A 19,060-nucleotide genomic window follows, 5' to 3' on the forward strand; every position below is an offset into this window, starting at 1 on the left:
GCAAGTCTGGATTCATTCTGCATAAAATGTCAGCACAGCAGCAGGCCACAGATGTGGTTGGTTTTAAGCAGACAATATGTTTGAAGTTTTGCCAAGTATTAAATATCTGTCACTGTGAACATAATAGCGAAAGATCATGTATCTTTCAATCTGATACAGGATTGATGTGCAAATGTAACTCAGGCTGTACTAATCAATTTGATCAATGCCATTCAGTCTGACTCTGAGGGAGAATCTTGGACTTGTGTGCAAAATGAGCTCAGTCTGGAATTGTCCAGTGTCTTCCATCTGACACTATGAGGTTTTAGGACTGGTATGTAATTTATAGCTCAGACTAAACTCATCAAATTTATAATGTATCTTTTAGTTTCACAATCCGGATGAGTTTTAAACTGGAATCTGAGTTTGTATCTCAGGTTATACTATATTTCAGAATCTCTCAATCTGATTATGCATTTGAGATTTGGACTAGTATCTAATGTATATGTCTGGACACATTATGGGAATTAATACTGATAATAAACTGATAACATGTGTAAATATTGGGCTGGTATTTAACTTGAATCTCAGATTATATTAGTTTAGTTTAGAGATACAGCATTGAAACAGGCCCTTCGGCCACCGAGTCTGTGCCGACCATCAACCACCCATTTATACTAATCCTACACTAATTCCATATTCCTACCACTTCCCCACCTGTCCCGATATTTTCCTACCACCTACCTATACTAGGGGCAATTTATAATGGCCAATTTACCTATCAACCTGTAAATCATTTGGTCATGTGGGAGGAAACCGGAGCACCTGGAGGAAACCCACGCAGACACAGGGAGAACTTGCAAACTCCACACAGGCAGTACCGAGAATTGAACCTGGGTCGCTGGAGCTGTGAGGCTGCGGTGATAACCATTGCACCGCCCTTAATTCTGTAACTTTGAAACAGCAACCATGTGTCAGTTCTATGTGTATTTAATTTGTAGCTGAGGTTGCACTATTGTGGGATTGACACACTGATAATTTGATAGTGGGTGAGAATTTGGACTGGGATTTATGAATCTAGCTGTCAGTGGTACTGAGTTGGGGTGACATGGAAACAACGTCCGTCTCTCCTGTTCTGTTTGATTGATGGATTGAAAATGTGTCTCTGGAACTATTTCTGCTGTCTGAGACTGTGGAACTGATGACCTGTCTGTGTCTCTGCGCTCTGTGAGTGATAATGTACGGACTGTGTGTGAGAAGGAGCTGGTGACACTCTTCCTTGTAACTTGGGTGGAGGAAACATCACATTTATTCTGGTTCATTCAATTATTTGTCTGTTTGAACAAAAGTATGTTTATAACTAAAATACAGGTGAGATCGAAGATACAGGATTTTAATGAATTTAATCTCTCGAATAATAATGAGCCCCCACAAAGGAAGCCCAGTCATACAAATATTATCATTGTTTGACTGCACTGCAGTAACAGGTTCTTCCCATTCTGTCTCCTTTCCCCGTCGACACACAGCCTGAGAATGGCCTCTCCCTTCCCCCACTCACCCCATGTTCCGGGACCAGTTGATTCTCCATTCCGCCTCTTACAAACAGCCCCCGCCTGCCCCTGAACTTGCCCCGGACTCGATACTGATCTCTGTGTCTATCTGCGGACACGCTTCCAAAGCGATGTGCTGCTGGAAGGAGGCTGCTGTTTGCTTCCTTCCCCCGGGAACGGGGATCTCTCCATTCGCGACTGTTTCAAACCATCTTCTTCCGCTCACAGGCAGTGCTGGGGGAGGGGAGCGCAGGCGCAGATTCAGGCAGCAATTCAGCAAACAGAAACATAGAAAATTTCCGGCGCAGAATGAGGCCATTCGGCCCAACATGTCCGTGCCAGCTCAAAGAGAGCGATCCAGCCTGGTCCCGCAGTTTATTGTTATTGGACAGTGAAGTGTGGAAATAGAAGCGGACAGTCAGAATGTGGGGAGTTACACAAAGAGAATCTATTATAGGCACCAGGTGAGAAGTGTGAAGGACACATTTTGAACAGCGGCTGTTTGGTTTCGCTTGAACGGTTAGACCATGGGAGCGGGAACTGGAAATCTGACCTGTGTAAAAGTCCCTGTTCCGTCGGTCAGTCCCATTCATGGCCCAGTGGATTGTTTCTGGATGTCATTTAATTGTTGTAAAACGGCCAAAGCCCCTGGTATGCAGTAGCTGGGGGCTGAAGGACTGCAGTGGAATCAGACACTGACTCTGTTTGTATTGCTGGGTTTCCTTTGTGATTGTTCACAATGATTATTCATTCAAAGATTGTTTTGGTCTCTCTTGTAACATCCACCACACCTCTTCCTGAATTATAATAAATACTTTTTCTTTCTACAGGCAAATATTTGAAGGAAGTAGAATAAATAGAATGATGCCTCAGCACAAGGGGAAGTGCAGCCGGCTTCTCACACACAGTAAGTACAGTATCACTCACAGAGAAAAGAGACATCAGTTCCACAATCACTGCCAGCAGTACTGGTCAGACTGGCACTGATCCCAAGTTCCAGAGACTAACAGTCAATCCAACAGTCACACAGAGCATGACAGACTGAAGTTGTTTCCATTTCACCCCAACTCCGTCCCACTGACAGGTAGATACATCAATCCCAGTCCAAAATCACACCCACTATCAGATTGCAAGGCACTGTGTCACTCTCACAAGACAGCAGCCTGAACTACAAATTCAATGTCAGATAGAACAGACAAACAGTACCTGATCGTAAAGTACAGAATTAATCTCAATAATGTAACCAGACTGCAGACTGAGCTACATGTTACACACCACTCCACAAATCTCACAAGTGGTCAGACTGGAGGATACAGTATTAATTCCATTACTGCAGACTGAATGCACTGTTATCTACCAGGACATAAAGCATATTGTAAAATGAAAGGACACAGACCTGAAATGTTAATTGTGTTTCTCCCTCCACAAATGCTGCCTGAACTGCTGAGTATTTCCAGCATTTTTGTTTATTTCATATTTCCAGCATCTACAGACTTTTGCTTTTATTTTCGAGTTAAAGAAACATTGCATTGTGAGGTGGGAGTGACTGCCCTTGACATCAAGGCAGCCTTTGACATGTATGGCAACAAGGCAGCCCTAGCAAAACCAATGTAAATAGAAATCGGGGCAAAATGCTCTGCTGTTTGCAGTCATACCTAGCACGAAGGAAGATGGCTGTGGTTGTTCAGGTCAATCATCTCAGTCTCCGGCCATTACAGCTGGAATTCCTTAGGCTCGTGTTCTAGGCCCAACCATCTTCAGCAGCTTCATCAACGACCTTCCCTCCATCACAAGGCCAGAAGTGTGGATGTTTTCTGATGATTGCCCAATGTTCAGCACCATTCATGACTCCTCAGATACTGAAGCAGCCCATGTCCAGATGCAGCAAGACCTGCACAACATCCAGGCTTGGGCTGATAAGTGACAAGTAACATTGGCATCAGATAAGTGCCAGGCAATGACCATCTCAAACAAGAGAGAATCTAATCATCTCCCCTTGATGTTCAATGGCATTACCATCACTGAATCCCCCACCATTAACATTGACCATTGGTTACCATTGACCAGAAACTGAACTGGACCAGCCATATAAGTGCTGTGACTGCAAGAGCAGGTCAGAGGCTAGGAATTCTGTGGCGAGTAACTGACCTCCTGTTTCCCCACATCCGTCCACCATTCACAAGGCACAAGTCAGGAGTGTGATGGAATACTGCCCACTTGCCTGGATGAGTGCAGCTCCAACAACACTCAAGTAGCCTGTTTGATTGCCCACATCCACCACCTTCAATATTCACTCCATTCACCACTGATGCACAGTGGCAGCAGTGCGTACCAGCTAAAAGATGCACGGCAGCAACACACCAAGGCTTCTTCGACAGTACCTTCCAAACCTGGAACCTCTACCACCAACAAGGACAAGGGCAGCAGATGCATGGGAACACTACCACCTGCATGTTCCCCTCCAAGCCACACACCATCCTGACTTGGAACTATATCACCATTCCTGCACTGTCGCTGGGTCAAAATCCTGGAACTCCCTTCCAAACAGCACCGTTGGAATGCCTATATCTCAGGGACTGCAGCAGCTCAAGAATGCAGCTCACCACCATTTTGTCAAGGGCAATTTGGAATGGGCAATAAATGCTGGCATAGCCAGTGATGCCTACATCACACTAACAAATGAAAAAAGTGAGGAAATAGTGAAGGGCTTCTATAGAATACATGCAGATATGTTTCCTCTTGTGGTGTTGTCTGAAACAAGAGCCAAAAATATAAAATCGACATTCATAAAACCAATGAGGAATTCATGAAAAAGGTGTTAATGTAGTGAGTGGGTAGAATCTGGAATTTGCAACCACAGGGAGAGGTCGAGGCGATAATATCGATGCATTTAAGGGGAGGTGGAACAACTGTATGGGAAGAAAGGAATTGAGGGATATACATATGGGGCTTTATTTTTCTTTATTTGTGCATATGAAGCAGGGTGGCTGGAAATATGTGTCGAGCATCGAGCAGTTGGGACGATCCCAGTGCAGTGTTTTGTCTGGATGGATCTGCCCAGAATACTTGTGATGCAGGAGCTGGGAGCTTCAGTACTTCAGTGGAGACAGATACTGACACTGGTTTTCATTTGTGGGTGTTTTTAATGATTATTAATTGCGAAATTAAATTCACCTCTTTGATATTTTGCACCTCCCCTGTTCTTGAGTGAAGACATATTTTTTCTTCATACAGGCAAATACTTGAAGGAATCGTGATGAATGTGATGGTTGCTGCACTCGAGGCACAAGGAACAGTGCAGCCAGCTCCTCTCACACACAGTAGGTACATTATCACTCAGAGTGCAGAGGGATAGACAGTTCATCAGTTCCCTGGTCTCAGACTGCAGAAGTAGTCAGGCCCACATTGATCCCGAGTTCCAGAGACACACTTTCAATCCAACAATCAAACAAAGCAGGAGAGAAATAAGTTGTTTCCATTTCACCCCAATTCAGTCCCATTGACAGTCAGATACCTCAATCCCAGGTCAAAGTCACACTCATTAACAGATTGAAATACAATGTGTCAATCTAAATATAATGCTGACTTAGCTATCAATTAAATATCAGATAGAATTGGCACACAGTATTGATTGAATGGCACAGAATCTAACGAAATGCTGTACCCTGAGATTTAAATTAAATAATATACTCAAAGCTCACATCCATTCATGATAAAGGATGTTTAAACATCCCCATAGTGTACCCTGAGATTCAAGTTACATCCAAGTTCAACATTCATTACAGAGAAAGTTTCTAAGATGCTGAAAGATATTGTAACCTGAGACACAAATTAGATACCAGTTCAGAACTCACCCACACTGTGAAATGGAAAGATACAGAATCAATTCCATTAGTGTAGATCACTTTAAATCTGTTTCCCCCAGTCACTGACCTCTCTGCTAAGGTAAATAGGCCCTTCACTTCAACTCTATCCAGGCACCTCAAAATTTTGTATGTTTCAATGAGATTTCCCCTCAGCCTTCTCTGTGCCAAGGAGAACAGCCCCAGCCTATCCAGTCTTTCCTCATAGCTGCATTTTTCCAATCCCGGCAACATCCTCGTGAATCTCCTCTGCACCCTCTCTAGTGCAATTACATCCTTTCTGTAATAAGGTGATCAGAACTGCATACAGTATTCATTGTGGCCTGACTAATGATTTATACAGTTCCAGCATAACCTCCCTGCTCTTAAATCTATACCTCGGCTAATAAAGGAAAGGATTCCATATGCCTTCTTACCACCTTAACGACCTGTCCTGCTACCTTCAGGGATCTGTGGACATTTACTCCAAGGTCCCTCACTTCCTCTACACCTCTCAGTCTTCTCCAATTAATTGTGTATTCCTTTGCCTTGTTTAACCTCCCCAAGTGCATCAACTCACACTTCTGAATTGAATTCCATTTGCCATTTTTCTGTCCATCTGACCAGACCATGAAGATCTTCCTGCAGTCTACGGCTATCCTCCTTGCTATTTACCACACAGCCAATCTTTGTGCCATCTGCAAACTCATACCACCTACATTTACATCCGTGAAGACTACATCAACTGCACTACCCTCATCTATCTTCCTTCTTAATTCTTCAAAATTTCGATCAAGTTGGTTAGACAAGATCTTCCCTTAACAAATCCATGCTGACTATCCTTGATTAATCTGTGCCTTTCGAAGTAACATTTTATCCTGTCTCTCAGAATAGATTCCAACAATTTGCCCACTACTGATGTTAGACTGACTGGCCTGTAATTATTTGGTCTCCCTCACTCCCTTTTTAAACAAAGGTACAACGTTAGCAGTCCTCCAATCCTCCATCACCACACCTGTATGCAGTGAGGTCTGGAAAATGATGATCAGCTCTTCTGCTATTTCCTCTCTTGCTTCTTTTTAACAGTCTGAGGTGCATTCCATCCGGCGCTCGTGATTTATCAACTTTCATATACACTAATCCCATTAATATGTCCTGTCTCCCTCTGTATGGATCACATCCATACTTCACACCCCTCTTCCTTATCTACAATATATGCATCTTCCCCCTCTTTTGTGAAGACAGATGCAAAGTATTTATTCAGAACAATGCCAGCATCTTCTGCCCTACACATAGGTTACCTTTTTGGTCTTTTCTGTGCCCTATTCTTTCCTTATTTATCCTTTAAATCTCAATGTATTGATAAAACATCTTTGGGTTCACCATAATTTTGATTGCCAATATTCTTTTATGCTGTCGCTTAACTTTCCTAATTTCAATGTTGATTTCCCCCCTCCACATTCTATACTCCTCTCGGCTTTCTGTAGTATTCAGTTCTCTGTGTTGGGCATAAACTTTCCTTTCCTGCCTTATTATACCCGTAAACTCCTTGACATCCATGGGGCTCTAGATTTGGCCTTCCCACCCTTTTTCTTTGTGGGAACATGTTGACTCTGAACCCCTTGAATCTCCCCTTTGAATTCTTCCCACTGCTCTGACACTGATTTACCTTCAACTACCTGTTTTCAGTCCACTTTCGATAAATCAATCTTCACCTTAGTAGAGTTGGTCTTACCCCAATTGAGAACTCTAACTCCTGTTCTGTCCTTGTCCTTTCCATCATTATATTGAAACTGACTGAATTATGATCACTACCACCAAATTGCTGTCCCACTGCCGCTCCTTCCACCTGCCCCTCTTCATTTCCTAAAACTAAGTCTAAAACTTCACCCTCTCTTGTTGGACTTGCTACATATTGGCTAAAAAAGTACTCCTGAATGCACCTCAAGAATTCTGTCCCTCAATTCCCTCTACACAAAAAGTATCCCAGTTAATGTTAGGGTGGTACAAATCCCCCACTGTTACTGCCCTATTGTTCTTGCACTTCTCAGATATTTGCCTACATATCTGCTCTTCCATCTCCCTCTGACTGTTTTGGGGTCTATAGTACACTCACAGCAGTGTGATTGCCTCTTTTTTGTTCCTCAGCTCAATCTATACGGTCTCATTTGATAAACCTTCCAACATATCATCCCTCCTCACAGCTGTAATAGTTTCTTTGACCAAAATTGCCACTCCCCCTCCTTTTTTATCCCCTTCCCTCTCACGTCTGAAAACCCTGTAACCAGGAAGATTGAGCTGCCACGCCTGTCCCTCCTTTAGCCATGTTTGTGTAATAGCTATGATATCATACTGCCGTGTGTCTAACTGTGCCCTGAGCTCATCTGCTTCATTTGCTATACTCCTTGCATTGATTTAGATATCCTTGAGCACTGCCAACATTTTTTGTTTTGAATTGTCTAATCAGTGTTTCCTCTCTCTTCCAGACTCCATTAATTTTCTGCCTTCCATTTTCATTTCTGATCTGACTCTACCTTCAAGTCCCCATCTCCCTGCCAAACTAGTTTAAACCCTCCCCAACAGCACGAGCAAAACATCCTGCAAGGAAATCCGTCCTGGCTCGGTTCAGGTGCAACCCGTCCAACCTGTCCCAAAAATCGAAAGTCCTCCCTCCTGCACCATCTTTCCAGCCACACGTTCATCTGTCTTATCCATCTATTCCTGTACATTCATCTGTCTTATCCATCTATTCCTATACTCACTTGCACGTGGCACTGGGAGTAATCCGGAGATTATTACTTTTGATGTCCTGCTTGCTAATTTCTTACCTTGCTCCCTACGTTCTGACTGCAGCACAACATCCTTATATCTACCTATGTTGTTGGTTCTGATGTGGACTACCACTGCTGGCTGTTCACCCTCCCGCTTCAGGGTGCTCTGTAACTGCTCAATGACATCCTTGACCCTGGCACCAGGGAGCCAACACTCCATTCCTGGATTCACGTCTGTGGCCATAGAAACACCTGATTGTTCCCTTGACGATTGAATCACCTATCACTATGGCTTTTCCAGTCTTCCCTGTACTCCCCTTTGCTGCTGAGTCCCCCATGGTGTCATGGACTTGGTTCCGGCTGCACTCCCCAGGTGAAGCATCATTGTCCTCTGTATTCAGAACTGAATACCTGCTGGAGAGTGAGACGCACTCGGGGTGTCCTGCACTACCTGCCTGATTCTTTTTGACTGCCTGGTGGTCACCCATTCCCTCTCTCCTTGCATACTCTTAAGCTGTGAGGTGACCACATCTATAAACGTGTTATCTATGTCCAAAGAACAAACAACAGTACAGCACAGGAACAGGCCATTCGGCCCTCCAAGCCCGCGCCGATCTTGATGCCTGTCTAAACTAAAACCTTCTGCACTTCAGGGGACCGTATCCCTCTCTTCCCATCCTATTCATGTATTTGTCAAGATGCCTCTTAAACGTCGCTATCTTCCCTGCTTCCACCACCTTCCCCGGCAGCAAGTTCCAGGCACTCACCACCCTCTGTGTAGAGAACTTGCCTCGCACATCCCCTCTAAACTTTGCCCCCCTCGCCTTAAACCTCTGTCCCCTCGTAACTGACTCTGTCACCCTGTGAAAAAGCTTCTGACTATCCACTCTGTCTCTGCCACTCATAACTTTGTCAACCTCTATCATGTCGCCCCTCCACCTCCATTCTCAGTTTTGGGAAAAATAGAGTATATGACTGTATCAGTAAGTAGGAAAAGTTAAAATATGTTGTGACCAGTGGAGAAGTGTGATGAGAATAAACAGATCCTCCTCTGATTTCAACTATACAAGCATTTGTGATTTGGCTCTGTAGCTTAGTTGGTTAAAGCACCTGTCTAGTGATCAGAAAAGCTTGGGTTCAACTCCCAGCAGAGCCTTATTTCACATTCGTGATATGTTTTCGAAGTTTCCTTATCAATCATTTACATCTCTGTTTTGTGAACTTGAACTTGGAATTCAAATTACATGATGAATTTCAGTCACAGGAGAAAACAGCCTTTGTGAAGGATGTGAGCTGGGAATGGCTGTTCCTCCTTGTCCAGAAATTCAGTGCTGATGCGCCAAAGGCAACTTCTTTGATACAAATTTGTTCACGGTTACATTCAATCTGGAAAACAGCTCGACATTAATCTCACTGAAGGAAAGTGTGACTGCGTAGTCTGTTTCAGAGTGTTGGTCTCGTTATGTGTTGCTTTTAACCGAGACTGGGGACATGACGCGAGTGGGAGGGTTGATCCGAGGTTTGGAATATTTGTCAATCAGGAACAAGAAAAATCAAAGGAACCAAATAAGAAAACCTATGTCTCGTGGGTATTGAGAGAAGGTGATAAGATATTAAACTTTGTTCCGTTCAATCCGGCTGCGATGAACTTTGAATTTTTCCGCCTTTTATAAACATTATTTGAAGGGTCTCTGTAACAATGTTCAGTGTTGATGAGAGTGGGGTCTGGGTGAGCAGCTGCTGAGTGTGACAGGGTCAGGACTGGATGCAGGAAGTTCTCTGACTCTCTCTCTCCCTCTCTCTCTCTCTGATGGCTTTGAGTTGATTTTCAAGTGTTTGAATAAATGAAGGAAGTTCCCTCCACCCATTTGTTTGGACAGACAGTGTAGTATAAGGATGTAAAGGGTTAATGCTGAAGATAGTGGGATCAACCCCTCCCACTGTCAGAGTGATGATGCAACAGTCACATGAGATGAGGTTTGGGAGAAGAGAGAGCAGCACCAAGGATGCTAGCTTAAGAGGTTTGATGAATGTGTATATAGTATTGTGTAAATTAGAAAAGAGTTCTTAGTTCTTTCAGCAGGAAATGTGTCCAGAAAATATTCAGGAGTCGGAATGCAGATATTAACTCCAAGTGACAGTTCTGGGTTCATTCAACAAAAAAAAGGTAGCGAATAATATTGCTCACTGATTGAAATCCCCCAGTGAGGAGACAGTTAAACAGGTGATCTGTTGGGACATCCTTCGATCCAAGGTTTCGGCAGCATTTAATCTCCCTTTTTGGTGAAATTCTCTGTTATTTGCATCTTTTTTTAATCAGCTTTCATGGGTGAGTGAAAAACTCAAAAAAACTTAACAGTTCCATTCTTCCTTCTCATCAGTTTCTCTTTTCTGTCTCAGATCAATATAATGATGAGAATCCCAATTTAATCTGCTGTTTCTGGTGTTTTATCCATTCCAATCAAAATTCAACATTCCAATCAAATCTATTTGTTATTCCACAGTGTCTCTCCATGTGTTTTATTCTGTTGTATTCTCTCACAGTTTGTTTGATGATCAATTTTACATCTCACTCTCTGTTCTGGTGAAGATCAGAAGCAGTGATATCTGTTTGCACTACCCGACAAGTCGGCCTGAGGCTGTGTCTCATCGATAATGTGGAGTTAGGAACAGCGAAACATAGGAGCAGGAGTCGGCCATTCAGCCCATCGAGACTGCCCCGCCATTCAATATGATCATGGCTGAACATCCACTTCAATGCCCTTTTTCCCACACTTTCCTCATATTCCCTTATGTCATTTGTATTTACAAATCTGTCAATCTCTGCTTTAAACATACTCAACGACTGAGCTTCCACAGCCCTCTGGGGTAGAGAATTCCAAAGATTCACAACCCTCTGAGTAACAACATTTCTCCTCATCTCTGTCCTAAGTGACTTCCCCCTTATTTTGAAATTGTGTCCCCTGATTTTCGACTCCCCAACCAGGAGAAACATCTTAGTTTTATCTACCCTGACTGTCCTTTAAGTATTTTGTCGGTTTCAATGAGATCACCTCTCATTCTTCAAAACTCTAGAGAATACAGCCACAGTTTCCCCAATCTCACTTCATTGGACAATCCCACCATCCCAGGAACAAGTCTGATGAACCTTCGTTGAACTCCCTCCATGGCAATAATATCCTGCCTAAGGTAAGGAGACCAAAACTGTACACAGTACTCCAAGTGCGGTCTAACCAGGGTTCTATAGAATTGAAGCAAGAATTCACTACTCCTGTACTCAAATCCTCTTGTGATAAAGGCTAACATACTATTAGCCTTCCTAATTGCTTGCTGCACCTGCATGTTAACTGTCAGTGACTTATTGACATGGATACCAGGTCACCCTTATACTCTATACCTCAGTTAATAAAGGAAATGATTCCATATACCTGCTGAACCAGCTTATTAACCTGTACTGCTACTTCAGGGATCTGTGGACATTCACTCCAACGTCCCTCACTTCCTCTACACCATTCAGTGTTTTCCCATTAATTGTGGATTCATTTGCCTTTTTTGACACGTGCTCTCGCAGTTCCCTGCTCTCCGAGTGAACTCTTGCTCCCTCTCTCTCCTGGGCTCTTTCTGCTCCACTCTGCTCTCACTGTTTCCCACTCTCTTAATGTATCAATATTTGTTTGCCTTGTGTTTAATTTAAAATATGGATTAACTGTATTTTACATTTGTAGGTTTTATTTGGTAGTCCTGTACAAGTTGTGGATTGGTATTTAATATTTAGCTCTGTGAAAACGATTGTGAATGAAAATATAACTTTCAATCTTATACATGGGCTGGTCTGCAAGCTCCAAGTCCTTCATTTTGTAGTAATGGAATTGATACTGTATCTTTCAGTCTTAATCTGTGTGGGATTGTTGAACTGGTATGTAATGCATAACTTGGTCTAACGTTCCGATGTACATTATTGGGATTCAAAAGATGACAGGAAATAGGGGCATTAGGCCATTTAGCCCATCAAGCCTGCTCCAACGTTCAAACAGATCGTGACTGATCATCTACCTCTACGCCATTTTTCCTGCTATCTCCATATCCCTTGATCCTGTTAGTATTTAGAAATCTATCGATTTCTGTCTTGAATATGTTCAATGATTGATCTTCCACAGCCCACTGGGATAAAGAATTCCACAGATTTCCCACCCTCTGAGTAAAGAAATTCCTGCTCATCTCAGTCTCAAATGGCCTGCCCTTATTCTGAGTCTGTGTCCCCTTGTTCTAGACTCACCAGACAGAGGAAACATCCTATCCATATCTACCCTGTCACACCCTGTAAGAATTTTGTAAGTTTCAATGAGATCACCTTTCATTCTTCGAAACTCCAGAGAATTTCGGCCCAGTTTCTGCAGTCCCTCATCATAAGACAATCCCACCATCCCAGGGGATTAGTCCGGTGAATCTCTGTTGCACTCCCTCTGTGACAAGTCTATCCTTCCTTCAATAAGAAAACCAAAATAGTACAGAATACTCCAGGTGCAGTCTCAGCCAGACTTTATACAATTGAAGCAATACATCTTTAACCATGTACTCAAATCCCCTTTCAATGAAGCCAACATACCATTTGCCTTCCTAATTGCTTTCTGCACCTGCACACTAGCTTTTAGTGTCTCATGAACAAGGACACCCAGGTGCCTTTGGACATCGACACTTCCCAACCTCTCACTATTTAAGAAATACTCTGTCTTTCTGTTTATTCTCCCAAAGTGGAGAAATTCACACTTATTCACATTATATTCCATCTGCCATGTTCTTGCCCATTCACTTACCCTGTCCAAATCCCCTTGAAGCCTCCTTGCATTCATTCTGTACCTTTCAATCATGTAAATTTTGTCTGTTCTGTTTCAAGTTTTATATTTAAAATGTAACCATGGTGACAGAGTTTATTTAGATCTGATAGTGAGTTTGTTTTTGGACTGCGATTGATGTATCAACCTATCAGCTCTACTGAATTGGAGTGAAATAGAAACAACTTCTGTCTCTCCTGCTATTGTTTGACTGTTGGATTGAAAATGTGTCTCTCGATTTTGGGATCAGTGTCTGTCTGACTACTTGTTTTGTTTGTTCCAGTGGAGCTGATGAGCTGGCAGTATCTCTGTGCTTTGGGAGTGATCCTGTACCGACTGTGTGTTGGAACGAGATCACTGCACTTTTCCTTGTGTCAAGAATCACCACATCCATTCAGGTTCCTTCATGTATTTTCCTGCAGGAATGAAAGAAATGGTGAGGTAGAAGATACAAAAGCGATCAATGTAATAATCCCAATAATAATCATTATGAACAATCACAAAATGAAAACCAGGAACACAAACAGTGTCAGTGTCTGACTCCACTGCAGTACTGCAGTATTCAGCTTCTGTTTACCAGGTGCTTGCAGTGGTTTTACAACAAGTTTGTGACATTCAGAAACAACACAAGCCCTGCACTGCTCAATGACGGGGACTGTCCGATAGAGCAGTGACCTTTACACAGTCACATTTCTATTTCAACAGAAAACAAGCAGCCACTATTTAAAATGTGCCTTTCACACTTCTCACCTGGTGTCTGCAATAAACGCTCGTTATTTGGCGGCTATTTTTCCCCCACTGTTCACGATCCAACAAACAGTGAGAGACTGGAACTAAAGCAGGAAAATTCCCTCTTCTTTGGGTGGTGAAATTGTCAGTGATTTTCAATAGTGATTTCTTCCCATTGTGTCTCCCTGAGCCTGTACAGACACTGTCCGAGAATGAACTCTCCCTTCCCCGTGTCCCCGGCTCACTCCATGTTCCGGGAGCAGCTCCTGCTCCACAGTGTCTGTTCCAAACACTCCCCGACTCCCCCTCAACTTCCCACCACTCAATGCTAATCTCTGAGCACATCTGCGGACACGCTCCCAAAGCAGTGGCCGCTGGAAGCAGATGCTGTTTGTTCCCTTCCCCCGGGCCCGGGAAGTCTCCATTAGCAGCTGATTTGAAGCATCTTCCCCTGATTGAGTGAATGGCCTCACAGACTGGGTTGGGGAAAGGCTGCGCATGCGCTCCACTCCTCATTGTGACGACCCACTGGGGGCGGGGCAACACCGCGCGTGCGCAGATCTTTGCAGCAATTCAGCATTCAAACATCAATGGGAACTTTCCCCATTTCACCCTCATCAAAGTCCCAAAGAAAGTGAAGAGGGGCTTGGACTGGAGGGAGGGAGGGGCGGGGTAGGGGGAACCTAGAACCCAGAAAGCTGCCCAATTGCCCCATTTAGATGCTCAATTTGTGGTCATTCCCTGCAGGGGGTTTGTTATTATTGAGCCCCTCCTGGTAAAACAATCCGATCGAAAGAGGGGAGAAAGGAGGGAACCGGTGTGTTTGCTGGGACCTTGCAGTATTCATTTCAGCAGCAAAAGTCCCGGGTTATATTAACCCGAGTGAAACACGCTGTCAGTGAGAGGAAAACCGAACAGCCCTTTTCATCTTTTCATTGGAAACAAAGTAGAGCTGGAAGTGCGGCGAGCAGAGCAGACACACAAGCTCAATGACAGGAGAGCTCGGCCGTCCCTGAGTTTCAGCTCCCGGCTCTTACATTTCCTCATCCACACTGTCTTTACTGCGGATGTTCAGGGATTCCTTGTCGGATCTGAGGACTGTATCCATTAAACATTCTGAGTCAGGAGATCCACACACTCTCTGTTATCAAGATTTATGGGCAGGAATGTTTCAAAACATTGTCTATTAACTCATTGTATTATTCACAGAACTAATGAGGCAATCGGTTCATTATTCAGGCCTTGAACTTGGTTTGGGTAGACCGAAAACTGAGAGGTTCAGCACCTCTTCAATCCTTCACTATTGGCCGTGTGGCCTAATGGATAAGGCGTCTGACTTCGGTGTATTTATTGAGGTTATCAGAAGATTGTAGGTTCGAGTCCTGCTATGGTCATTTTGGGCGATCAGTGTTTTGCACCGCAGCCTCACAGCTCCAGCGAACAGTGTTCAGTTCTGGGTAATGTCTGTGCGCAGTTTGAGTTCTCCCTGCAACTGCGTGTGTTTCCTCGCACAGCCAAAGACTTGCAGATTGATTGGGAAATTGACCATTGTGAATTGCCCCGAGTGTTTGTCGGTGATGGGGGATGTGGTCGGGAAAATGGGAAGAATGTTGGATTAGTAAAAATGGGTGGTTGTTGGTCGGCAGAGACCTGGTGGGCCGAAGGGCCTGTTTCAGTGCTGCAACTATTAATAAATAACTGATTTTTTTGATGAAATAACAGAAAAGGTTGATGAAGGGAAAGCAATGGATGTTGTCTATATGGATTTTCAGAAAGCGTTTGACAAACTACCACATAAAATGCTGGTTAACAAAACTGAGGCTCTTGGAAAAGGAGGGTCAGTATCTGCTTAGATTAAAAAATGTATGAAATATCAAGAAAAGCGAGTTGTGGTATTTGGTTGTTTTTCAGAATGGAAGATGGTGAACAGTGATGTCCACAAGGGTCAGTGTCAGGACCACCATATATATAAATGACTTGAATATTGGATTCACAGAATTGTTAATGCACAGAAGGAGGCCATTTGGACCATCGTGTCTGCACTGACTCTCCAAATGAGCAATTCACCTCATGTCATTTCCCCGTCCTCTCCCCATTATCCTGCACATTCTTCCTTTTCAGATAACAGTCTAATTCCCCTATGAATGCTTCAATTAAACCTGTCTCCATCACATTATCAGGCAGTTCATACAGTAACCACTCGCTGTGTGAAAAAGATTTTCCTCATGTCGCTTTTGCTTCTTTTACCAATTACTTTAAATCTGTGCCATTCTCATTCTCGATCCTTTCACAAGTGGGAACAGTTTCTCCCTATCCACTCTGTCCACACCCCTCATCATTTTGAATACCACTATGAAATCTCCTCTTCGCCTTCTTTTCTCTCAGGAAAACAGTCCTAACTTCTCCAATCTATCTTCATAACTGAAATTCCTCATCCCTGGAACCATTCTCATGAATCTTTTCCATAATCTCTCCAATGCCTTCACATCTTTCCTAAAGTGTGGCACCCAGAACTGGACTCAGTACTTCAGCTGAGGCTAGTGTCTTATACAAGTTCAACATGACCTCCTTGTTCTTGTACTCTATGCCTCTATTACTAAAGCCGCGGATACTGTATGCTTTATTAACCGCTCTCTCAAGCAATGACTTATACCCCCAGGTCCCTCTGCTCCTGCACCCCCTTTAGAATTGTACCCTTTATTCTATATTGTCACTCCATGTTCTTCTGACCAAAATGAATCAATTCACATTTCTCTGCATTGAACTTCACCTGTCATCTGTCCTCCCATCCCACCAACTTGTCTATGTCCTTTTGAAGTTCTACACTATCATCCTTCGAGTTCACAATGCTTCCAATTTTCGTATCATCCATAAACTTTGAAATTCTGCCCTGTACACCAAGGTCTAGGTCATTAATATATATCAGGAAAGGCAAGGGTCCCAACACTGACTCCTGGGGAACTCCACTACAAACATTCCTCCAGCCCGAAGAACATCCATTGCTCACTACTCTTTGTTTCCTGTCACTCAGCCAATTCCATATCCATGTTACTACTGTCCCTTTTATTCCATGAGTTATAACTTTGCTCACAAGTCTGTTGTGTTGCACTGTGTCAAACTCCTTTTGAAAGTCAATAAAAGCAAAATACTGCAGATGCTAGAAATCTGAAATATAAACAAAAAGTGCTGGAAATACTCAGCAGGTCTGGCAGCATCTGTGGAGAGAGAAACAGAGTTAATGTTTCAGGTCAGTGACCATTCAGATGCTGCCAGACCTTTTGAAAGTCCATGTACACCACATCAACAGCATTGCCCTCATCAACCCTCTCTGTTACCTCATCAAAAAACTCCAGCAGGACAGTTAAACATGATTTTCCCTTTAGAAATCCATGCTGGCTTTCCTGAATTAACCCACATTTGTCCATGGGACTATTAATTTTGTCCCGAATTATTCTTTCGAGAAGTTTTCCCACCACCGAAATAGAACTGACTGGGGAGTGAGACGAGGTGAGTTGCTTTAGCAGAGAGCCAGCATGGGTTCGTCAGGCCGAATGGCCTCCTTCTGTGCTTTAGCCATTCTATGATTGTATGATTCCAGCAACAACTGTTGATGGAGAGGCAGTGATACAGGAATGGGTTGACAGAAAGGGGAAAGTCTGGGCTGGTCTGTGTTTGCAGCATTTGCAGCTTGTGTTCGGGTTTGTGAATAAAGGTAATTTGGAAGCTGTGTTCCAAATTGAACTGTTTACTGGAAGGAAGAAATTGATGTAAACAAAGAGTAAAACGTGTTAAGATGAAGCGTGGTGTGATTGTGGATAGCAGTAAATATTGTGTTGGTGAATTATTTCTGTTAATAAACATCCACTGCACCCTCTGCTGCAGGCTGCTGTTTATTTCCAGCTGTGTATTCGTGCTGTGTGTTAGCGAGATAAATGTTTGTTTCAACGCTGTTTATAAAGCAATAGCATTGCACTCAAACAGTCCCAGACACAGCAACACACGGACAAAAGCAAAATACTGCGGATGCTGGAAATCTGAAACATAAACAGAAAATGCTTGAAATAGTCAGCAGGTCTGGCAGCATCTGTGGAGAGAGAACAAAGTTAATGTGAGCTAAGGAAACAGACCTGAACTCTTAACTGTTTCTCTCTGCACAGATGCTGCCAGACCTACTGAGCATTTCCAGCATTTTCTGTTTTTATTACAGCAACACCTTTGATCAGCAGTAGCGGTGATAGTGCGAGCCAGGGGGCAGCTGGGAAGGTACGTTTCACTATTAAGTACTTACCTGGCGATTCGGCGGACGCGGACACGGGGACTGCTGGGTAAGTGAACTTATATATTCGGGCAGTGGCTAAACCCGAAACACTACACGTGTAGTATCTCCCACCCATCCTCCTCCTCCAACCAAAAAAATGGACTCTTGTGTGGAGGGTTTGGTAAGGTAAGGTTTTCCTTTATATTTTTTTATTCTCTGTTGTCAATGTCGAGCAGAGGGGATGGAAGCTAGGGCAGTAGCATGCTCCTCTTGCAGGATGTGGGAGGTAAGTGTCACCACTTGTGTCCCTGCTGACTTCACCTGTGAGAAGTGCACCCAACTCCAGCTCCTCGCAGACCGCGTGAGGGAACTGGAGCTGGGGCTGGATGAACTTCGGATCATGCGGGAGGCAGAGGGGATGATAAAGAGCAGTTATAGGGAAGTACTGACACCGAAGTCGCAGGATAAAGGTAGCTGGGTGACCGTCAGGGGAGGGAAAGGGAATAGGCGCACAGTGCAGGGATCCCCTGTGGTTGGCGGTGGGGTGGGGGGGGGACCTACCAGGGGAAAGCCACAGTGGCCAGGTCTCTGGCACTGAGCCTGGCTCTGCGGCTCAGAAGGGAAGGGTGGAGAATAGGAGAGTGATAGTGATAGGAGATTCAATGGTTAGAGGAACAGACATGAGATTCTGTGGTCGCGAACGAGACTCCCGGATGGTATGTTGCCTCCCGGGTGCCAGGGTTAGGGATATTTCGGATCGAGTCTACAGGATTCTTAAGGGGGAGGGGGAGCAGTAGAAGTCGTGGTACATATCGGTACCAATGACATAGCTCAGAAAAGGGATGAGGACCTGAAAAGCAAATATAGGAGTTCGGTTGGAAGGTAAAAGGCAGGATGAGCAGAGTAGTAATCTCAGGATTGATACCGGTGCCACGTGCTAGTGAGGCTAGAAACAGAGAGCAAGTGCAGCTGAACACGTGGCTACAGAGCTGGTGTAGGAGGGAGGGCTTCAGTTATGTGGATCATTGGGATACCTTCTGGGGAAGGTGGGACCTGTACAAGAAGGACGGGTTGCATCTGAACTGGAGGGGCAGCAATA

The 19,060-nt window shown here is 43.9% G+C and overlaps 2 non-coding genes across 2 annotated transcripts; both read left to right on the forward strand.

Moving 5' to 3' along the window:
* Nucleotides 1–9,224: 9,224 nt before the first annotated feature.
* Nucleotides 9,225–9,298, forward strand: trnat-agu (transfer RNA threonine (anticodon AGU)). Its single transcript has one exon. It is a non-coding gene; the product is annotated as a tRNA-Thr (tRNA).
* Nucleotides 9,299–15,008: 5,710 nt separating this feature from the next.
* On the forward strand, nucleotides 15,009–15,097 carry trnar-ucg (transfer RNA arginine (anticodon UCG)). Its single transcript is given in 2 exon segments — nucleotides 15,009–15,045; nucleotides 15,062–15,097. It is a non-coding gene; the product is annotated as a tRNA-Arg (tRNA).
* Nucleotides 15,098–19,060: the final 3,963 nt, after the last annotated feature.

This window comes from Heterodontus francisci, unplaced genomic scaffold, assembly GCF_036365525.1.
Source record: "Heterodontus francisci isolate sHetFra1 unplaced genomic scaffold, sHetFra1.hap1 HAP1_SCAFFOLD_58, whole genome shotgun sequence".
Taxonomy (NCBI): Eukaryota; Metazoa; Chordata; class Chondrichthyes; order Heterodontiformes; family Heterodontidae; genus Heterodontus; species Heterodontus francisci.